This window comes from Apodemus sylvaticus, chromosome 3 (genome assembly GCF_947179515.1).
Source record: "Apodemus sylvaticus chromosome 3, mApoSyl1.1, whole genome shotgun sequence".
NCBI classification, from domain to species: Eukaryota; Metazoa; Chordata; class Mammalia; order Rodentia; family Muridae; genus Apodemus; species Apodemus sylvaticus.
Genome location: NC_067474.1, coordinates 135,661,266 through 135,682,921, shown reverse-complemented (window position 1 = coordinate 135,682,921; position 21,656 = coordinate 135,661,266). Strand labels below are relative to the sequence as shown.

At 41.5% G+C, this 21,656-nt stretch overlaps 1 protein-coding gene across 3 annotated transcripts in view; it reads left to right on the top strand.

Moving 5' to 3' along the window:
- Nucleotides 1-2,625: 2,625 nt before the first annotated feature.
- Nucleotides 2,626-21,656, top strand: part of Nfyc (nuclear transcription factor Y subunit gamma) — a 66,438-nt gene continuing 47,407 nt past the window's right edge. For 2 of the 3 annotated variants that reach the window (XM_052177236.1, XM_052177232.1), the window contains exon 1: nt 2,626-2,716. The gene's annotated coding sequence lies outside the window, so the exon portion shown is untranslated. Of the gene's footprint in view, nt 2,717-13,341; nt 13,449-21,656 lie in introns of all 3 variants that reach the window. The other variant, XM_052177235.1, reaches the window with a different exon arrangement.

Genomic DNA, 21,656 nt, shown 5'->3' with positions numbered 1-21,656 from the left:
CCTCCTCCTCCTCCTTCTTCTTCTTCCTTTCTTTCTTCTCTTCTTCTTTTCTTCCTCCTTCTTCTTTTTTCTTTCTTCTCTTCTTCTTCCTCCTTCTTCTTTTCTTCTTTCTTCTCTTCTTCTTTTCTTCCTTCTTCTTCTTCTTCTTCTTCTTCTTCTTCTTCTTCTTCTTCTTCTTCTTCATGTATTTATTTCATATATGTGAGTACACTGTTGCTCTCTTCAGACACACCAAAAGAGGGCATTTTTAAAAAAGATTTATCTATGTATATGAGTACACTGTAGCTGTTCACAGACACACAGAAGAGATCCCATTACAGATGGTTACGAGCCACCACGGGGTTTCTTTCTCTATGTCAACTTCCCACCCTTTAAATGCTAGCAGAGGATTATCTTGACCAACATTTTGTTCTGTTTGTTTGTGTGTGTGTGTGTTTATGTGTGTGTGTGTGTTTGTGTATTTTTGAGGGGTATGCATGAGACTTAGCACACATGTAGAATGTGGAATTCAGAAAACAGCTGCTGGAGGCTGGTCTCTCCTTCTACCACACGAGTCCCAGTCACCGATTTCAAGTTATCTGGCTCGGAGGCAAGTGTCTTTACTGGCTGAACCATTTAGTTAACTTGGTTTTTGAACCTTTTCTCACCCTGACACAAGAGTTTCTCTCTGCCGTGTCTTGAAATTCTTGATGTAGAGATTCTGACTATTCTGGAACTCACAATGTAGATCATGCTAGCCTTGAACTCAGAAATCCACCTGCCTCTGTTGCTGAGTGCTGGGATAAAGACATGTGCTACCACTGCTGCCCAGCTATTTTGAATTTCTTTTCTTTTTCTTTTTTTTTTTTTTTTTGGTTTTTTTGGATTTGGTTTTTTTGAGACAGGGTTTCTCTGTATAGCCCTGGCTGTCCTGGAACTCACTCTGTAGACCAGGCTGGCCTCGAACTCAGAAATCCGCCTGCCTCTGCCTCCCAGAGTACTGGGATTATAGGCGTGTGCCACCACCGCCCGGCTATTTTGAATTTCTAATTTTTCTACTTTCATCTCCTGAGTCTCGGGATTAATGGCACGTACCACCACACCAGGTCTTATACCATGGTGGAGTCTGAACCCAGGGCTCCCATACCAGGCAAACATGCTACCAACTGAACTGCATCCTCAGGCCAGGCCTGCCTTCTTTTCTTTCTGGCGCAGGAGCTCCATACCAGAGCCTTAAGCATTTTAATTATTCACTTTATCCCTCATTGACATCCACATCTCAGTCAAAAGAAAACAATTTCTTTTTTCTTTTTTTTTTTTTTTCTTTTGTTTTTTTTCCGAGACAGGGTTTCTCTGTGTAGCCCTGGCTGTCCTGGAACTCACTCTGTAGACCAGGCTGGCCTCGAACTCAGAGATCCGCCTGCCTCTGCCTCCCAAGTGCTGGGATTAAAGGCGTGTGCCACCACCGCCCGGCTAAAATACAATTTCTTATTTGTGCGCTGGGCATGGTAGTTTATGTCTGTAATCCCAGGAGGCTAAGCAAGGAAAATTTAACTGAGCTTAAAGTCAGTGTGGACTACATAATGAACACGGAACCACCAGTTATAGCCAGACCCCGTGAAATACACTTTCCCACCTCCGACCCCCTAAATGGCTGGCTTCCGTATTCAGCCTCCAGAGCGCTGCGATTAGAGGCATGTTTCACCACACCTAGCCATACACATTGTGTTAATGTATTTGCATAGCATGCATTCGCTATAGAAGGCAACATCTGGATGTCTTCAATGGAAACTTCACCCGATTTTTTGACACAGTTTCCCTGTGTAGTCCTGGAACTTGATTCGCAGACAAGGCTGGCCTTGAACTCAGAGACCTCTTGCTTCTGTCTCCCAGGTGCTGGAATTTCTGTTCTCCCATGCCCGGCTGCAACCTATTTTTATAGACAGGGCTTTTCACTGAACCAGGAGCTTGCTGGTTTAGCTAGGCTAGCAGGTTTCTTTTCAAGCCTTTCAATTATGTGAGACTACTGTGCTAGTGGCTTATGGAGTGCTGGGGAATCTAACCCAGGTCTTAATGCTTGTAGGAATAAGCACTTTACTGAGCCACCTCCCAACTCTGTCTTTAATCTTTTATGCCAATTTTAACGTTTGAAAATGTCACCTTTTTGGTTGTTTTTAATTTATATTTATTCATTTATTGGTGTGTGTGTGTGTGTGTATATGAGAGAGAGAGACAGAGAGATTTTAGCATGCCGGCGGCGAAGTCTTTCTTTCCCTACCATACATTTCCTTTAAAAACAAAACACGGAAAACTATTTCCTAAAATTCAGAAGCAAGCGCATCAAAGCTGAGAACTTCAAGGATAGAACGTCCTCTCGGAGGTCACCAGGAAACGCCCCCCAAGCCCCTGGAAAGGGGCGTGGCCACAAAAGTCTTAGCTCTCACTATTTCGTTTTGCCGGGCAGGCTGCCCTACTCAATTCTCGCGAGACTTCAGGCACCTCAGCTGCTGCGCACTTCGCGTTGCTGGGAGTCAAGGCGCGGAGTGGGGGGAGGGGCAGGGGAGACGGTACAAACGGCGCGGCCGCCATCTTGTTTGCGCCCCCGCTCCGCACGCGCTCCGTTTTTCGTGACGCACGCTTCCCCCTCCCCTCCGCCGCGCCCGGGCCTCTGCACTGCCCGACGGCGCAGCAGCGCGGGGGCGGCATCTTTCTTCGCTGGACGCTGGAGTGGAGGCCTGTGAGTGTATGGAAGCTTGGGCGAAGAGGGTGGAGAGAGAGGGGACGGCCGGCAGTGAGGGCGGTGCTTCCCGCCTCTGGCGGAGATCTCACTTCCCTCTGCGGCCGCCGCTGCACTTCGGTCGGCCCTGCCGCCGCCATGTTATGTGTTCGCCGGGCCCGCCGCTGTCGTCGCGGCTACGCTCGCGGGGTCCGTGCGCCTGGGCCCGCGGGCTTTCTCCCATTGGCGGAAGGCGACTGCGGGGGGGCTCGCTCGTGATTGGTCGGCGGCGGGGAGGCCGCGGACCTGGCACCTTATTGGTCACGCCGGCTCCGGCCTAGGGGGTGATGAAGGAATTGGCGGCTGTCGGGATGCTAGCTGCTCAGACTCAGGCGGCGGGGAGATGATCCCTCTAATGCCAGCGTGGCGGGGAGACTCCGGGACGAAGCCGGAGGCCCTTAGGAGAAAGAGTAGCCTGGCGTGTGGCATGCAAGGGGGGGGGCACTACTAATTCTAGAGACACAGTCCTCTACAAGATGGTTTGTAGTCCACTGCAAAGCCCCTGGTTTGTAAATAAGGAGCAGGAGTTACGGAAGAAGTGTCTTCGAGATCTAGGGAAAATTGATCCAGCTTGAGAATGACCCTGAGTAGTACGAGTGCATGGTATGGAAGAAGTGGGAGTGAGGGCCAGAAGGACAGAATCGGATTAGGGAGTCTGCTGTAGAATTCGGGTTTTGAAACCCGGAGGATTAGTGTGGAACTCCCAACTCCATTCTCAGTTCTGGAATGGAGTGTGAGAAACAGGTAAACAGAGGGTTCCCATTGGACAGGTGTGTCAACTTTCAGAAGCTGCAGGCCAGAGTTTACATTAAGTAGAATCAGAAGGTCAACTGTAGAATGTATTTGCTTAATTGGGAAGTTGGGGGTTACAGGATCTGGGATCATGTTAGTTTTGAGATGTTACATAGGAAATTTTCCTGGTCTAAGAAGAGTATAGGATCAGAGCTTTGCCCTTGCTAGACAAACATTTTGCCAGCTGAGCTACACTCCACCCTCATCCCTAAAACTGATCTCTCTTAACTTTGAGTTCAGAGGGCTGGTGAGGCAAACTCAGGAACAATAGACTTCCTACCTTGTTTTGCGTGCTTCCCTGGGTGTATAAATACATTTTACGTGTCGCACAGATTATGGCAGTGCCGTTCTCATTCTCCGAGGGAACAAGAGTTTAGTAATTTGCAGGATACTCCAGGTGTGCGTCCCTGGTGTGGGACCAGCCGGTGGAGGCCGGTTGCTTGAGCCCAGGAATTTGAGGTCAGCCTGCAAGATATAGTGAGACTCTAAAAGCAAAACAAAACCATGAGGAACTTAGTTAAGTTTACAGCTAGTAAGTGACAGCCCAGATTCAGACACAGGTCTGCAATTCTTAATCCCTACACTGCTTTTAGAGTTCCCTACTTCATATCCTTCCTCCTCCTCCTCTTCCTCTGTCTTCCTTCCTCTTCCCTCTTTGCTCTCCCATCCTCTTCCTTTATCTTTTTTCTTTTGAGGCAAGTTCTCATATAGTCCAGGCTACTCTTGCTTTTAATGTAGCTGGTAATGACCTTTAACTCTTGATTCTTCTAGTTCCACATCCTTACTCATGAGATTTCCCAGAGAGTCCCACCATGCTGGGATCTTGGAGATCTTAATTCTTTTTTATTTTGAAATTTTTATTACATTTTAATTTATTGTATATTTGTGAGTGTGTGAGCTGTAGTATGTTGGAGGTCAAGATAGCTTGTAGGTGTATGTTCATTCCCTCCTATCATGTGAAATCCATGGGACAAATTCCAGACCTCAGGCTTTGTGGCATTGTGGCAAGAGTTCTTACCAGGTGAGCTACCTTGCCAACCTGGAGCTTATTTTGATTTTATTTTCCTTTTTGAGATGGTGGTCTCACTATGTAGATCAGGCGGGCCTGGAATTTATAGACAGCCACCTCCTTCCTCAGGAACGGTGAAATTAAAGAAGTCACCATGACCAACTGGAGCCCTTATTTGTTTATTTATTATTTAGGTTTGTGTGTGTGTGTGTGTGAGAGAGAGAGAGAGAGAGAGAGAGGTGGAGAGGAGGTTTCTCTGTGCAGCTCTGACTGTCCTGGAACTCCCTCTGTAGACCAGACTTGCCTTGAACTCTGAGTTCTGGGATTAAAGGCCAGTGCCATCACTGCCCTGCTGGAACCCCTGTATTTAAACTCTGTATTACCTTGATGCCACAGACTGTTGTGGGAAAAGGAAAACCCTGGCATCTTCAGCTGTTTTTAGGCATATTCTTTGTGCTGAGGTTCTAAAGAGAGAACCTTGTTGAAGTCACTTAGCTTTGCAAAGCCAAGCCATGTCTATCCTTGGTCACTGGGTAGATCATCATTCTACTGGACAGCATTTCCTTACCTATCAAAGCATTGACTTAGTGGTAGAGATGACCCTTTAAAGGCAGGCTCTTGGGCTGGGAATTAGCTTTGTTGGTAGACTATGAGCCTAGCATGTACTAAGCCCTGGGTTTGACCACTGACATCTAATAAAATGAACCCAGTGATGAATACTTGTAATCCCAGCACCTAGGACATAGAGAAGGAAGACTCAGGAGGTTGAAGCTAGCTAGCCTGGATATATGAGACTCTTGTCTCTAAGTTATTTAGAATGAAATAAAAACAAAGGCAGAGTCTTCCTATGAAGCTCAGGCTAGTATCTAACTTGGGATTCTCTTGTCCCAGGCTCCTGAATATTGAGTCTACAGGGTATGTGCTGACTTTTCTTTAACCTCTTTGGTACAATGCTCAGAATCACGTGTCAGGAAAGTACACTAAGCACATGATTCCAGTGATGACTTTAATAATAAGTTCAGGTTTGCCTAATTCATTGGAAGGAGAATGGCAGAGGACATACTTAGGGTCACAAATGACCTTGAATTTTATTCTAGCCTCAGATATTACAACTTAAGAATATTTCTTAGCTAGCAAGTTGTTCTATTCTAGTCTACTTATTTCAGAGGAAACTGGTTGTGAGTTATCTGGTGTTTTACAGTCCCTCTTTCATTTACTCAGTTTCTCATGCATGAACTGTGACAAGTTAGGAAGGTTAATAATGTACAGTTCATTTTACTATTTTTCCCTGCAGAGACTCAAAGCTCCCAACATCGTTTAAGTGGATCATTTACAGGAGGAAATGGATTATGCTTTGACCACAAAATGCCTCTGGGAAGGGCCAGTAAAGCAGCTGATTTTAAAGTTGAACCTGGGGAGAAATTTGTGTCTCTGCAGTTTCTGTGGTCTCTACTGTGTATGCTGGAGTAGAGTCTTGTCTGAGTTTTCTTTTCTTTGTAAAGTAATTACAAGAAATGAGTATAATAGAGTATGAGATGATAACATTGTGGACCTTAATAAATGAGAGAACTCATTATTTTCTTTTTGGAACTGCATAAAATGTGCCATTCTAACTGACATCCAGTTAGAGCTTCCTCAACAAGGAGGTCTTTTATAGTTCTCTCCTTGTTCTGTACAGCAGGATTCCACATGGGGGAGCAACCACTTGATAGAAAAGAGAAATCTAAATCATTTGTGGTTTAGAGGCTGATTTTCCACAGGCCAGTGTGAGGTCAGTCTTACACTTCTAAATGCTCAAAGTGGCTGGGTAATTTGTTTCAGAGACGAGTTCTCTAATGATATCCTCTGCTAACTCCAGTTTGCATTGAAGTAAAGATGGAGGGGAAATAAAAAGATTTTCTTTCTTTCCTTTCTTTTTTTTTTTTTTTTTTTTTTTTTTTTTTTGGTTTTTTGGATTTTGTTTTTTTTTCCGAGACAAGGTTTCTCTGTATAGCCCTGGCTGTCTTGGAACTCATTCTGTAGACCAGGCTGGCCTCGAACTCAGAAATCTGCCTGCCTCTGCCTCCCAGAGTGCTGGGATTACTGGTGTGAGCCACCCCCCCACCCCCACCCCCACCACCACCCCCACCAATTTAAGTTTTTTTAATGTAGAAAATTTAAGTTGAAGTTGAATTTTTTTTTTTAAAGTAAGTGGGAAATAACATTGTGTGTGTGGGAAATCTGACTGCTTACAAAACCTTTCGTCAGATTGCAAGATTTGTGGTACCATTGCCACCTTTCATGTTTCTCAGTAGTGACCTTCCCTGATGGGTGGGGTGGTCTCATTTATAGGTACTTGGACCCATCTCCAGAATGGGCTCATGCGCCCAAGGCTTCAGAGAAGTTTGTTTGTTTTTTGTTTTTTGGATTTTTTTTTTTTCCGAGACAGGGTTTCTCTATACAGCCCTGGCTGTCCTGGAACTCACTCTGTAGACCAGGCTGGCCTCGAACTTAGAAATCCGTCTGCCTCTGCCTCCCAGAGTGCTGGGATTATAGGCGTGCGCCACCACCCCTCAGCTTTAGAGAATTTTCTAATGGAAAAGCTTCAGATGTAGCTTAGAGAGGTGAACTACAGTCTACCTTTTCTGCGTTTGAATGGTTCTAGAATTGGTTTAAACTAAAGGTTTGGTTTTTCAATGTCTAAGGTACACGAAGGGTCTAGAGAGGTGGCTCAGCAGTTAAGAACACTGACTGCTCTTCCAGAAGTCTTGAGTTCATTTCCCAGCAGTCTCATGGTAGCTCACAACCATCTGTAATGGGATCTGATGCATCTGAAGACAGCTTCAGTGTACTCATATAAATAACAAATCTTAAAGGTACATAAAGGTGTCCTATTTGTAAATTACACTGTCCATTTAAAGTCAATATATAAGGATTGCTCTGAGTATGAACTATAAATAGTGATCTTGAACAGTGTTTCAATAAAGTAAAAAATAAAATTTCTCAAGAAATGATAACTACTATATATAGTGTTTTATATCATGACACTGGTGGAAAGCTGTGAGTTTCTGAAGCTGTTCATGGTACCTGATGGCGCGCCAGTCTCTAGACTCAAGCTATACGTTGTCCAGTGAGCTGTATGAAGTGCGATTCTTTGCCAATGTTGTGTCCATTTTAAAAGACCGAGGGTTAATGAGGTATATACCATCTTCACAGTTGATTATCTTTGTCACTTTTATCTGTCTTAAGAATTGCTACTCTTTTTTTTTTTTTTTTTGGGTTTTTTTTAGAGACCAGGTTTCTCTGTATAGCTCTGGCTGTCCTGGAACTCACTCTGTAAACCAGGCTGGCCTCGAACTCAAAAATCCACTTGCCTCTGCCTCCTAAGTGTTGGGATTAAAGGCGTGTGCCACCACCTCCCAGCAGATGTCTGTGAACTTTGATTCTGGGCTTGGTCCCATATCTTTTTTGTTTGTTTGTTTGTTTGTTTTCAAGACAGGGTTTCTCTGTGTAGCCCTGGCTGTCCTGGAACTCACTCTGTACACCAGGCTGGCCTCGAATTCAGAAATCCTCCTGCCTCTGCCGCCTGAGTGCTGCCGAGTGCTGGGATTATAGACTTGTGCCACCACTGCCTAAATTACTACTCTTCTTGAGGGCTTAGTACCACAGAACTTGTTCATTATGAAACAGCACAGTGTAATAAGCAGAGTGTGCTCGGTTGGCAGTAATCTAGAAGGCAGAATAACTTGTTTTTGGTGATATTTTAACATCATTTTCGGTAATACTAAATTTAAAAAGGAAAACATACGTTAAACTTTGTTTAGTTATTTACTTATTTATTCAAGGCAGGGTCTCTCTAGATAATTACATGTCTTGGAACTCAGTATGTAGATGAGGCTGGCTTGAACTCACAGTGATCCCCTTGCCTCTGATGGGACTAAAGGAATGTACTACCATGCCTAGTTAGTGCATTGGACTCTTTACTATTTTAGAATGCTAGCTGAATAAGGTTGCCTGGAGTCTTTCCTCAAAAGTGAGGTACTGACTAGTGACCAAGTGTAATGTAGTTCTTTATTTTACAATTGTTAGGCCTTTGTACATGTGTGTTTGTGAGAACTAGTAAAGATTTTGTGTTAGGATCCTTGTGTAGTGGAGTTGAGGTTGTCCTTCTAGGGTAGTCTGTGAATGAAACATAAATACTCTGTGCAGCACATCTGGGTCCTTCTTTGGGAAGGAGTTTCCTGAGAATGACATATGTCTCAAAAGTGACATGGATTCCTAGAGGTTAATATGTCAAAGGCTTTCCAGTCTAATCAAAAATAAGTTATAATTAATAACGGCTTGTTTTTTGAGCTTGTATGGGGGCACATTATTGTTATTCTATATGTGTCATTAACTACTGAGTCCCAGGCACCATCACAATGACTCACTGGGTGAAAGTGTTTGTCTTGCAAACCTAATGACCTAACTTTGATCTTTAGAACCTGTGGTAGAAAGAGAGAACCTACTTCTAGACATTGTCCTCTGACCTCCACAGCCCACACATGGAGTAGTAATAAAATAACATTACAAACACTGAGTCTTACTATTTTTCAAAGAATCTTAATAGTTCCCTTCTGACTCCTCCCTCACTTCTTACTCTTTACCCTTTTTTCACAGGCTCCCCTCTTCCCCTTTATTTTAAACGGGCTATTTTGGCCTCACTGTCCTGGAACTCTGTAGACCAATCTGGCATAGAACTAACAAATCCTCCTGCCTCAGCCTACTGAATGCTGGGATTAAAGATATGCATCACCATGCCTGACCCCCTCCTTTATTTTGAGGAAGGATCTAGTACATAGTACACTATGTAACCCAGGCTGATCTCAGCCTTCTGAGGGATGAGGTCACACATCACTATCACTATGCTCAGTTTCCTATTTGTATTTTTAATTCTGCTGCCATACCAAGGGCTCTTATTCTTAAGATCTTAGCTGCCCTAAGAAATCTCCTCTAACCAGACTGACTTTTAAATGGGCCCATGGTGAGGTCCTCTGCTTATATCCTCCTGTAGTAGTATGTGCATGTTCTTGTGACTCTAAACATGTCATGTTCCCTGGGTTGAATTTCTTATAATAGACTTTAACCCCATTGAGGACAGACATTTTGTCTTATATGGGATTCAGGGCCTGTGCCTGTAACTATTTTTTGAACAAACTTCCTTCCTATTCTTCTAACCTTGTAAGATGTTACACTACTGGAGACCTGCTGCAGTAGACCTTTAACAAGCTTGAGGTCATCAGCTACACAGTCATGATAAAGAGGAATTGGAGTCTAAATCTGTCTAGGTGCAAAGCCTAGGCTTTTTTGTGTGCTATTCCACATGGCTGCTCTTTTTCTTGTCTTTACATATCCTTGTCAAGTGTTGAGACAGTCTGTGACTAATAACACCATTCATAGCTTTCCAGGCAGCTTATCCCCATGTTTGGATAGCTGAGAGCTGAAGTAAGTTCCTCTAAAAGAATTTTTATCAATTCATTCACTCCCTCTTCTCTCTTTCTCTCTCCCTCCCTTACCCTCCCCCCCCCCAAAAAAAGAATTTTTATCTATTTGTCTCATTTTATGCCTTGGAGTCTCTACCTGCTCTGTCTAATTTTGGAGGAGTCTCACTGTGTTTCCCTGACTAGCTTGGTACTGACTATGTAGTCTAGGCTGGTCTTGAAGACTGTATTTTTTAGCCAAGTAATTTAGAATTTATCATCTATCTAAAGTCCTTCTTTTTCCTTTCATTCATTCATTCATTTTCTAAGTACCAGTGCTACTTTAATTTGATCATAGTCATTACTCTACCTGTTCTGGGCTGCCTTTGGGGAGTATCTTAAAAACTAATGGTTAGGGTAGTTTGCTGTTGCTGTTGAAATTGAACCTAGGATCCTATGTGTGCTAGGCAGGTAAGTGCTCTGCCACTAAGCCACTAGCTGTGTCCTCACTACCTCTTACATTTTAAAATGGTATCTCACTAAGTTGTCTAGTCTGGTCTTGGCTTTACCTACCAGCCTCCTGCCTTAGTCTGTCGCTGGGATACAGACTTGCACTGCCACATTTGGCTACTTCTGTCTTCTGAAAATATGTTGACACTTTAAAAAAACAAAATCTTGAGGTAGGTTTGATTTGGGAAGTAGCTGATAGTTGTTCAGAATTAAGCCAGGGGGAAAATGTGGGTCAGAAGCTGTAATCTAGTGAATAGCTTCTGGTTTTCTTTCATTTGCTTATAACTTTTGAAACTGGGTTTCTCTATGTAACCCTAGCCATCCTGACTGTCACTGTGTAGACCAAACTGGCCTTGAATTTAGAGAAATCTGCCTGCCTCTGGCTCTTAAAGACTGGGAGTAAAGGTGTGTACCACCATACCCAGCGTGGTTTGTTTATAATTTTTTAAAGGTTTGAAACAAACATAAAGATGCAAAGATTTGGCATTAAAATAGTCTGACTTTTGTGTCTTAAAAAATAGAGCTTACAGTGCTGTAGACCATTTTTGTTAGAGCTGATAATGTTTGCCCCTTTAGATGGGTTATTCACTCTGCAGTGTTCCTCAGTTCTTACTATCTCCTTTACTTACACTGTGACTAGAGTCAAGATTAGTTTATGTCTTTTCAGGGGGCAGGAAGGACTTGATTTTTTTGGAGACAGGATCTTGTTGTGTAGCTCTGGTCTGGTGCACTGTGTGCAGGCAGGGTGTCCTTCCTCCTGCTTCCGCCTCCAGAGTCCAGAGTAGAATTGCAAATGTGCTCCTGATTTATATAGTCATGCTGAGCATTGGGAATAGATGTAAGAAAGACATAGTTGCTGCCTTGAGGAATCTCCTGTGGTAATAAAGATGTTTTGAAAAATTATAGTATGTATAAAGTCCTATAGTATAAAGTGTATGCTTAGGTTTTTATTGAGAACCTACCATATTCCAGATTTGCTTAGTTCTCTCGTTTATCTCAGTACTCCTGTGAATTAATACTATTTTATCACTTTCAACAAGAAATGATCTCAGGAGTGGTTAAGTAATGTGGCTAATATCAAACAGCCAATAAGGAGGTAGCTAGCTTCTCATCAGAAATCAGTGTTGTGGCCAAGAATGAGCTCTCAGCCTTCTGTGAGAGCACTGAAGCTTGAATTGTGTAACCTGAGTTACTGGTTTTCTCTCAGTGATGAGAGTGCTTTTTAGGGTGAGTTGATGCAATTGTGTGGCATAGAGGGCTGCCAAGATGCAGGGCCAGGGAAGAATTGAAGTTAGAGCCCCAGATATCCCATGAGGCACTTAGTCTACAGTAATATCAGCTAGGGAGGAGAAAGCTATAGTAAGTGAATGGGTCAGGTTGCCAAATGCAAATTTAAGGATAATTTGTGTTTTCTTCCTACTGTGGTTTGAATTCTACTGTGGTGACTGCTGATGAGAAATAGGAGTTGAAATGTTTTTCCTGTACACTGCCAAAGACTAATAAAAACTATGCCCAAGACCTTCACAGAGTAGCAAGGGACTTGATTGGTTTAATCTGGTACATCAAAAGCAGAGTTGAAGGGCAGACTTTTGGAACAATAAGCAGACCTCGGCTGTGACTGGTGGTGAAAGGCTTGGATTTCCGGCCTAAAAACCAGGGATTTTTAGTTCCAGCTGGGAGTCCTCTTACACAGCTCTTTACAGCTGAGGAATTGCCTGCTGCAGTACTACAGGACATAGAAGAGAAATTACTGCGAAGTATGTATAGGGCTTTAACACAAGGCTTGTTTGGTTCTGCATGATGTATTCTCTGTGAAAAGCAGAAGTGTGGATGGCATTCCACACTTGGTAATTTTTTTTTAATTCTTATTCAAGCACAGCATAGTGTACTATGTATATTAATTTAGTCCCTACAGTGTACGACCTGTATTATAGATGAGCAAACTATGGCTCAAACTTAGTCTTTGTCATATAATTAAAAACTAGATAGTAGGGCCTGGAATATATAGACAACCCTGTGGTTATCCCTGGTGACCTTAAACATCCCAGAATGTTTTCCAGAAACAACAGTGAGCCAAGTAAAACTGTTAATCTCTCTGGAGATCAGTCCTGCTGCTTATTTAACAAAGTAAACAACAAAAACAAAAAGCAGGCGTCTTTCTGTGTAGATCACATTGGAATTCTGAGTTCTTTTGCACCATCCTCCCTGCTGGTTACATGGGATTACAGGTGTGTGCTCCCATACCTGGTTCAGAGTTTTGATGTCATAGAAGGCCCTCCCCCATTACACTTTTAGTAAATCGGAGTGGAGCATTATGATAGGGTTCTTTTGAAATGCTGAGGTCTCTGTCACCAACTACATACATTTACCCCCAAATCATCCTATTTTGATTTTTTGGTGTTTTAAAATAAAATGAATTGCCTTGGTAGTAATCTGTGCTTTTAAAATTACTACGAAAAGGTACCTTTAGAAATCATGAAGACTGTTGTATGGGCATAGCTTCACTTTGATATTATTAAGAAGGCTGAGTTTTTCTTTGATTAACTCACCCTGGTTTTATTCTTTTATTAATGATCAATAAGAACCTGAAAGTAGATGGTTACAACTTTCCAAGCTTGTGCACATTGCTTTTCTGGTTTACTGCCATAGGTTACTGTAGCAATATCTTACAGACACCGTTCACGGCCAATCAGAAGCAGTGAAATTACCTTCCATTTTTTTTTAAATGGAAATCCATAGCCAATAGAAAATCCTTTAGGTCGGAAATGTAGCGACCCTTTCTTTCGGTTTTTTTTTTTTTTTTAAGAACAATTCTAATTTGCCCTCCCCTGTTTTAGAAGCGCATGAGACCATATGTGTCTGCTGTGGACATTTGCTAAATATTTCCAATCCTCAAGTTCTTGGGTTTGAAGTGAAGAATCTGACCCCTGTTCTGCTTCTCAAGGTAACTTTAAAACAGGAAGTGTACAAAGGAGGTAACTGATGACGTGAACAGCCAATCATGGCTTTGTATTCTTAGCTGATAAAGCAGCTCAGCCAATGGGACTGCTTTGGAGGCAAGGTTTGGTGTCAAATAGCAGGCTAGATTGAATGCCTTTGACTGTTAAAGTGGAAGGAGGCTGCAGGGCTTCATTGGAGCCTCAGAGTTTTTCACTGAGGCAGGGGTCAGCTGAAAGACAAAGAAAAATGGCGAATAGTTTGCTGGGGGGGTGGGAGGACAGCTGTTCGGGTTTTCACTGGAATGAACATTCCAGACTCAGGTTTCTGCATCTTCTGCTGCCTTTTGTCCTCCGTTCTTTTTGGGGGGGAGGGATAGGAGTGACTTAAATTCTCCCTGTCCGAGGAGATATAAATAACTCCATGTAAAATTAATGCAGTTCTCGGTAAGTTTAATTCTTTGTTTTGTGTTGAGATGATGGAGACTATTTAGCTTCAGAGAGTGTAGACAAGTTGCACTGTTTCAGAAAATGGCCACTTTACATTCCGTGCATACCTTCTTGGTGCACCTAGATTACCTTGCTCTGTTTAGCTTTTGCATGTCCTTCAACTAATTTTCTAGCTTACTATCAACAAGACAGATGCACGAAGGGCTAATCAATTTTCACGGGCATACAAAAGCAAAGCACTTTGTCTTTGCATTGGGTAAACTTAACTGTTTTCCAAATAATTTTCCTTTGTTCAAGTGCACTGAAGCTTTTCTATAGAATAAGATGAGTTTTAAGAGGTTTTTTTTTTATTTCCATGCACTTTGTTGACATGTATGTTTTAAAAATAGAAGCACATTATTGTTGTTTCAATTGCTTGAAAATATGATTAGCAACTGATGTAGGTTCTAATGGGGGAAGGCCCACATGCCAGTGTGAAAATTCTCTTGTAACTTTCTTGATCTACTTATCTGTCTCTAGATTTTATTAAGAATCAATTAAGTCTTCATTGTTAATTTTAGTTTAATATGCTGATTAGTTTAGAGTCCAGTTAATATTGGAAGTGAGGAGGTTATCATGTTTTTGTCAGCTGTTGATTTGGTTCTTTAAAATGATTTAAGCAAATGCCTTTGTTTCCAGTATGAAGTATATAATGGGCTTACCTGCAGTTTGCGACTAGAAAAGTGTATAGGTAGCCTTTTGCCCTTGGTATTTACCCCCTTATTTAAGGAAGTGAAGCTTATGTAGATTGCTAATCAGTAACAAGTCAGTTCTTGTGAGTAGTGAAATCATCAGTCCTATGTATGAAGATCTGTAATATGCCTGATTTTTAAAAAGCAATTCATTGTTTTTCTCTTTATTTGGAAATACTGGATGAAGGTCATTGGAACATTCCTGCTGCAGCTCAGTGTAGAGCAGTGAGGCAGCAGCAGTCCCTGGGCAGGGAGAGGAGCAGGCCTGGCTGAGGAGAACTTGGAAGGTGTTGGTCTGCCTTTGCTTGCTTCCTCTTGAGGGAAGGGTTTTCCTGAGAGGATCCATTGGGGGTTTAAGTTTAGATATGTGCAGCTGGAGTGGGGTAACAGCCCTAGTTCCTGGATGCAGGCCTCTGCCGCTGCTCTGAAAAGTGACCTTGAGGAGTTGAAAGATTGAAGGACAAAGTTTGTTTATGCAGATTGGAACTGAAAAGCTCTCTTAAGATGAAAGACTGCTTCTGGGTGTTCTAGTCCAGTGATTACTAGGAATCTGTTATAGTTCAGATCTGGAGTTTTTAAAGGAGTGATAGGCTGGCATTCATTCTCTTCTTCCCCTGCCCTTCCTTTCTGACCCCCAACACCAGGAAAAATGTTCTAAATCTTTCTGATATGATAATTGAGTAAATTATCTAACAGATTTAGAATTCTTGCAAGCCATTCTGTCACCCTTGTAATCTAAAGGGTTCTTAGTGGAGAAAATGGTATTTCAGGAGTTCAAGTAGTTGTATTTGTGAAACTCCTTTTGGAGGGCTGGAATGCTGATGGTAAGAAAATATTAATTTGGGGGAATTTTAAGTCATAAGAGAAAGGATAATGGGCTAAATATTATATTTTAAATGATATTTATTTTGTATAGGCTGTTGGTATATATTAGCTGTTTCAAGTTATATGTATGATTTTAAAAAAATACAGGTTTTCAGCGACTTGGCTCTGAGAGAGGTCTGAAACAGGGATAAAAATGAAGGTGGAGAAAAAGGGAGGCTGAGGTAGAACTCTATATAATCTAGAACTTTGGGGAGCTAGTTACTTAGGGCATGTAGCCAAGTTTTCTTTCTTTTTGAGGTCAACCATTACCTGGGAAAACAGGCACACCATGTGTGCAAATGCCTGAAGCAGCTACGGTGTTTTCTGTATGTTGAATGTTGAATGACATTTGTGGACCCCTCATTTGATACTTTCTTGAAAGACATATTTTCTAGACAAAAGAGGAAAACTTTATATGATAAAGAGCAAAAAACCTTATGGAATTAACTATAACTCATACTGGAAGTGGCAGGAGAGGTGAGGGCCAGGGAAACTTGGATAGAACCTAACACCTGGACCTTTTTAGCTTGTCCTCTCTGGTGACAGACTGTAGTTTGAGGTAGTAGAATATAGATTATTCAAAGCTGAGAGTCTGTTCAAATCAGCTTTGAGTATGGGCAAGTCACCTGTTCAAAGTCATCATAAAATATTAAATCATAAAAATATAGGAAATAACAGGCTGTTAGCTGTGTAACTTAGTTGGTAAGGTTGCTAGCATGCAGGAAACCTAAGATTTGATTCCTATCCCTTCATAAACCAGGCATGGTGACAACCCATACCTATAATCCCAATACTTTGGAAGGAGGAAACAGGAGGATCAGAAGTGAAAGGTCATTCAATACCAGCCTGGGCAATAACTCAAAAAAGAGACCCAGAAATAGCCATTTGGTGGGTGGGATGGTATATGTGTGTTAACTGTGTACACATGCCTTCATGTGTGGGGGACAAAGCTTGACACTGGGTGATTTCCTTTATCATCACTGTTTTTCTTTTGAAACAGAATTTCTATGTTAACTTGGAGCTTACTAATTGGCTACACTGACTGGCCAGTGAACCCTAGTATCTAACTATGCCACCTTGTTATTGGATTACAAACAAGTACAAACAAGCCTATACCACTATGCCTGACTTTTTTTGTTTTGTTTTGTTTTGTTTTGTTTTTCTGAGACAGGGTTTCTCTGTATAGCCCTGCCTGTCCTGGAACTCACTCTGTAGACCAGGCTGGCCTCGAACTCAGAAATCCACTTGCCTCTGCCTCCCAGAGTGCTGGGATTACAGGCGTGTGCCACCACTGCCCGGCTACTATGCCTGACTTTTGACATGGATGCTGGGTATCTAAACTCGGGTCTTTAGGCTTGTACAAACTTTCTCACTGAGCCATTTCTCCAGCCCCTCTTTTCTTCCTCATTTCATAAAAAGATTTTTACATTTCTGTGTGTGTGTGTGTGTGTGTGTGTGTGTGTGTGTGTGTGGTGGTTTTGGTAGTGGTGGTAGTGAGGTCATGATCATGCTATGCTGTATACGTAGAGGTTATAGGACAATTTCAGTAGTGGGTTTTCTCCTTTCACTGTGTGGGATCTGGGGGCTTAGATTGAAAGGCTTAGAGGCCTTACCTGCTGAGCTCCCCTCTCCCCAATATATATAGTCCAGGCAGGTCTTGGGTACTCTTGTCAAGGACGACCTTGAATTCTTGACCTTTCTCTACCTTCTGTGTGTTGAGATTCTTGGTGTATACCATTTGGCCTCAGAGCTATGGATAGAAACTAGGGCCTGGTGCCCGCCAGGCAAGTGCTCTACCTGAGCTACATCCTGCACCAGTATTTAGAGATGAGTCTTGAATGAGGTTCTGTATATTGAAAATTCTCTATGCGTTATGAATTGCCGCATAAATATTGTCTGATGCTGATGCAGGCTAATTAAGGGACTTAGGTGTTTAGGGAGATAGGTGTGACATCAAAGAAAATGCTGGTATTGCAATATATTTATAAAATAATGTTAGATTACCTCACCTGCATATTCTCATTTGTGTTTTCAGGGTCCTATTTTTAATTTATTTATTATTTTGTAGATGTGTGTAAGTGTGGGCATGCATAAGAAATGGCATATGTGTGGAAGACAGAGGATAACTTTTAGGAATCAGTTTTCTACTTCTACTATGAATTTCAAAGATTAAACTCAGGTCTCAACAAGTACCTGCTGAGCTATCTCACCAGCTTGATCCTGTCTATTTTAATTAATTAATCAGTTAATTACATGTATATTAAACAACTAATTAATTAATTAAATGTATATGCATACACTGTAGCTGTACAGATGGTTGTGAGCCTTCCTGTTGTTGCTGGGGGTTGAATTTTAGGACCTCGGCTCGATCCTGTCAACCCCATTCACTCCAGTCAACCCTACTTGCTCCAGCCCAAAGATTTATTTATTATTATATGTAAGTACATTGTAGCTGTCTTCAGACACACCAGAAGAGGGTGTCAGATCTCATCACAGATCGTTGTGAGCCACCATGTGGTTTCTGGGATTTGAACTCAGGATCTTTGGAAGAGGAGTCAGTGCTCTTATTCACTGAGCCATCTCACTAGCCAGAACCTGTCTATTTAATACATGTATTGAGATTATTGAACCATCATCAAGATTCTAATGAAGGAAATTTAACCTCTATGGCAAAAGTTAAGAGTCTCAGTCAGAGGATTCAGGAGGTCATCATCCTCTGTTAAATAGGGAGTTGAGGGCTAGCCTGAGATATATGAGGCCTGTCTCAAAAACAAAACAAACATCAAATTAAGGACCTCAGATAGGATGCAGTAGTAGTAGTAGTGCGTGCGTGCGTGCGTGCGTGCTGCGTGCATGCATGCATATGTGTGTATACACATGTGGAGTTCAGAGGATGACTTATATATATGGAGTTCAGGATTAAATTTAGGTTGTCAGACTTGCCTGGCAAATGCTTTTACCCACTGAGTCATCTCCTGGCCTTCCCCCTCCCCCCCCTTTTTTTTTTTCAAAAATGGAATGCTGCTTTAAAAAATGTCATTAAACTTAGGAGCTTCTCAGAGTAAAGACTGGGAATGGGAAGTCTCTTCTGATTGGATACTGAGGTGTGTGTGCATTTTATTTTAATGTGGGTAAGTTCTTGTTGCTGATTGCTTAGCAGTTTTTTTTTTTAATTTGTGTGCCAAATATTTATAAAGTACACTGGAGCCTTTTTTTATTATTATTATTATTATTTGTTTGATTTGAGGTCGTGGTCTTTCTGTCTTATTATTTGAGAGCTTGAGAAGTAGTTACACCTTGTAGAATAGTAGGAGAGCAAGTAAATATTGGCCGAAGACTTTAAAAAGAAAAATAGGGCTCATTAAAATCTAAGCATGAACATAACATTTGACGCAGTTGATATTGTGTGTTGCTTCTGTAGTGTAAGTGATAGACCATCATGGAGGCATCTTTCACACCTATTATACATGTTTAGTGTTACCTATTTTTAGGATTGTGCGCCCCCTCCCAGTTAATATTTTGTGATTTTTTTTTTTTTAAATTTCCTGTCCTATTAAGTTACTTCCTCTCAGACATGGTCAATCTGAGGTATTGATGTTGGCCTATTTTATTTTATTTAATTGTGCTTTGAAAAACTTAAATCAGATAGTAAGATTCAGCAAAGCTAACATTAATTTAGCTGAGTAATACCCCAGTTCCTGGACAGTGCTTGAAAACAACAGTCTTGGTGACTGGGCTTTTAATTCCTAAAACTAAGTTGGACCACCTTTTCAGTCAAGAAGCTGTGTATTCAGGTTGTAGAGATGGCTCATTGGTTAAGAACACTTGCAGCTCTAGAGGACTGGTTCAGTTTCCAGCAACTACATGGTGGCTCACCACCACCTGTGTCTCCAAAACAGGCCTCTTGTTCTTTTTTCTTTTGACCTCTTCAGACACTTGCCATGCATGTGGTACATATACATAAATGCAGACAAAATATGCATACACAGGAAATACAAATAATTCTGAAAAAGGGTAGAAACAACAGAAAAAACCCAAATTGTATATTTTTTGGAAGGGCTTCAGGAATCTTAAAAGCATTATTGCTGCTCCTTTTTTGTTTGTTTTGTTTTGTTTTGTTTGTTTCTGTTTTTCTTTTTGCAGCACTAGCTATTAAATCCAGAGCCTTATAAAGGTTAGGCAAGCCCTCTACTACTGGGTTATATTCCTTATCTCCTGAAAGTCATCGTTGAAGCAGATTGAGGTTGTCTTTGTGAATCAGATTATTTTAGCCCAAATTTATCCCCAGAGTTTGGTTAATGCTAAATTAGGCTGAAAGAATAATTTAGGCAAGCACTCTAGCACATCTGCAGCACCCCTAGAGTCATGGGATCTAGTCTAGTTTTTCTTGGAACAATTGAGGCCAGAGAGAGTTGGGGCTCTATTAAGATTTCAAGTTATTAGTGACTGGCCTGTGTTAAAATCAGAGCTTTTAGTTCCACTCAGTTCATTGCATGCTTGTTTTAACTCCTCTGGGTAGTTTTATTTTTCGTGTTTCTTTTGGTACACCTGTATGGGACACAGAACAGAGAAGTAGGCCATGCAGTAGGTTCAGTAGTGTACACGTAGATCTGTTGGTTCAGATGTTTGCTGTGGCAGCAGACCTAGTCCCTTTGGGGGTTGAAAATCTCTTGCCTCAGCCAGTTGCTTGTTCTGAAAACTGAGAATCAGCTAGGAAGCTAATAGTGCCCACCTGGCTGAGGTGTCCCAGAGAGCTGGGTGACTTACACAGTACAAGGAAGTAGAATAAGGTACCCAAGCATAACACCTGCATGCCACCTCTTGCTTTCTATTCTTACTTGTTATTAATACACTTCAAGGGTAAGCTGTTCTCATGTATGTTTGGGCCTAGTTCTTCAAATGAGTCCTTAAGGTGACATTTTAATGACAAAGATTTTTAACATTTGACAAGACTAAAGTCAAATCCTTGTCTGTGTATGCTTAAAGTAATACTTTATGTCGACTTCCCCCACCTCAGCAAAATGGCATTATTGTGTGTGCTCATGGGTAGCTGTGAGTTTTTGTTCTTTGTTTATTTTTGGTAGCCTGTTTTCTTGAAGTTTTTTTTAACCACTATCATATTTAAATGAAAAATTGGTTTATTGAAAAAGTGAGGGATTGAATCATATGACTTATAAAATATTAAGTCCTGAAATATACTCTGATTGAAATTGATTATAGACATAGCCAAGTAGTCTGCATTATGCAAAACTTTCCTTTTCCTTGTCATCTGTTGCTAACAACAACAGCTGGTAGTAAGGCCAGCTCTGTAGAGCTTGGTCAATTGCTACTGTTTACTACACCCATCTCCTGGCTTTCCATTCAGTAACTGACCCACAGTTACCCAAAGTACCCAAAGTTAAGTATTGTTAAGAGGGCAGCTGATTTACTTTTGTTGTTGTTGTTACTGAAAGTACTATCATTTGGCTCCCACTTCCATGGTGTTAATTATATAGAAAACTAAATGGGAGACTGTATGACTAGAAATATTTGCATAAAACTAGGTTTTCCTTTCATGCTATATAATTCTTACCTCTGAGATCTTGATGGCTTTACACATTCTTTCTTAATAGTTCATTAGTTCTACATATTTTTTGTGTGAAAACTTAAAATGCACAAGTAAAATTTTACTCCAGATCTAACAGTATGGTAGGGAGACTTACAGTGGACACCAAATATTAGAAACTGATGTGTAAAGTGCAAGGAAAGGACACAGAATTCAAAGGGTGTGTCACGGGTTGGAAGATAGCTCAGTTGGTGCAGTACCTGCCTAGCATTCAGAAAGCTTACTCCAAGTGTAGCATGACTGTCGCCCTAGCATGGTAGGAGGAGGTGGGGTAGATACTAGAGGGTCTTTCACTTAAGATCATTTTCAGCTATATAGAGCAGTCAAAGCTAGCCTAAGCTTAAAAAAAAAAAAATCAAGAGGGGAGACCTCAGTTTAGGAAGGCAGACAATTAAACTGGCTCTATCAGACTTCAGGAGATAGGAACAAGACTGAGGCATTAAGAACAGGTCATGATTCACAGTGCAACTTTTGCACTGAGGAGAGCAGTAAATAGGTCACTGCTCAGAGTATAAAGCAATGAGTAAATGACAGGCAGAAGTAGTAACAGAAATGTCTAGGGAGGT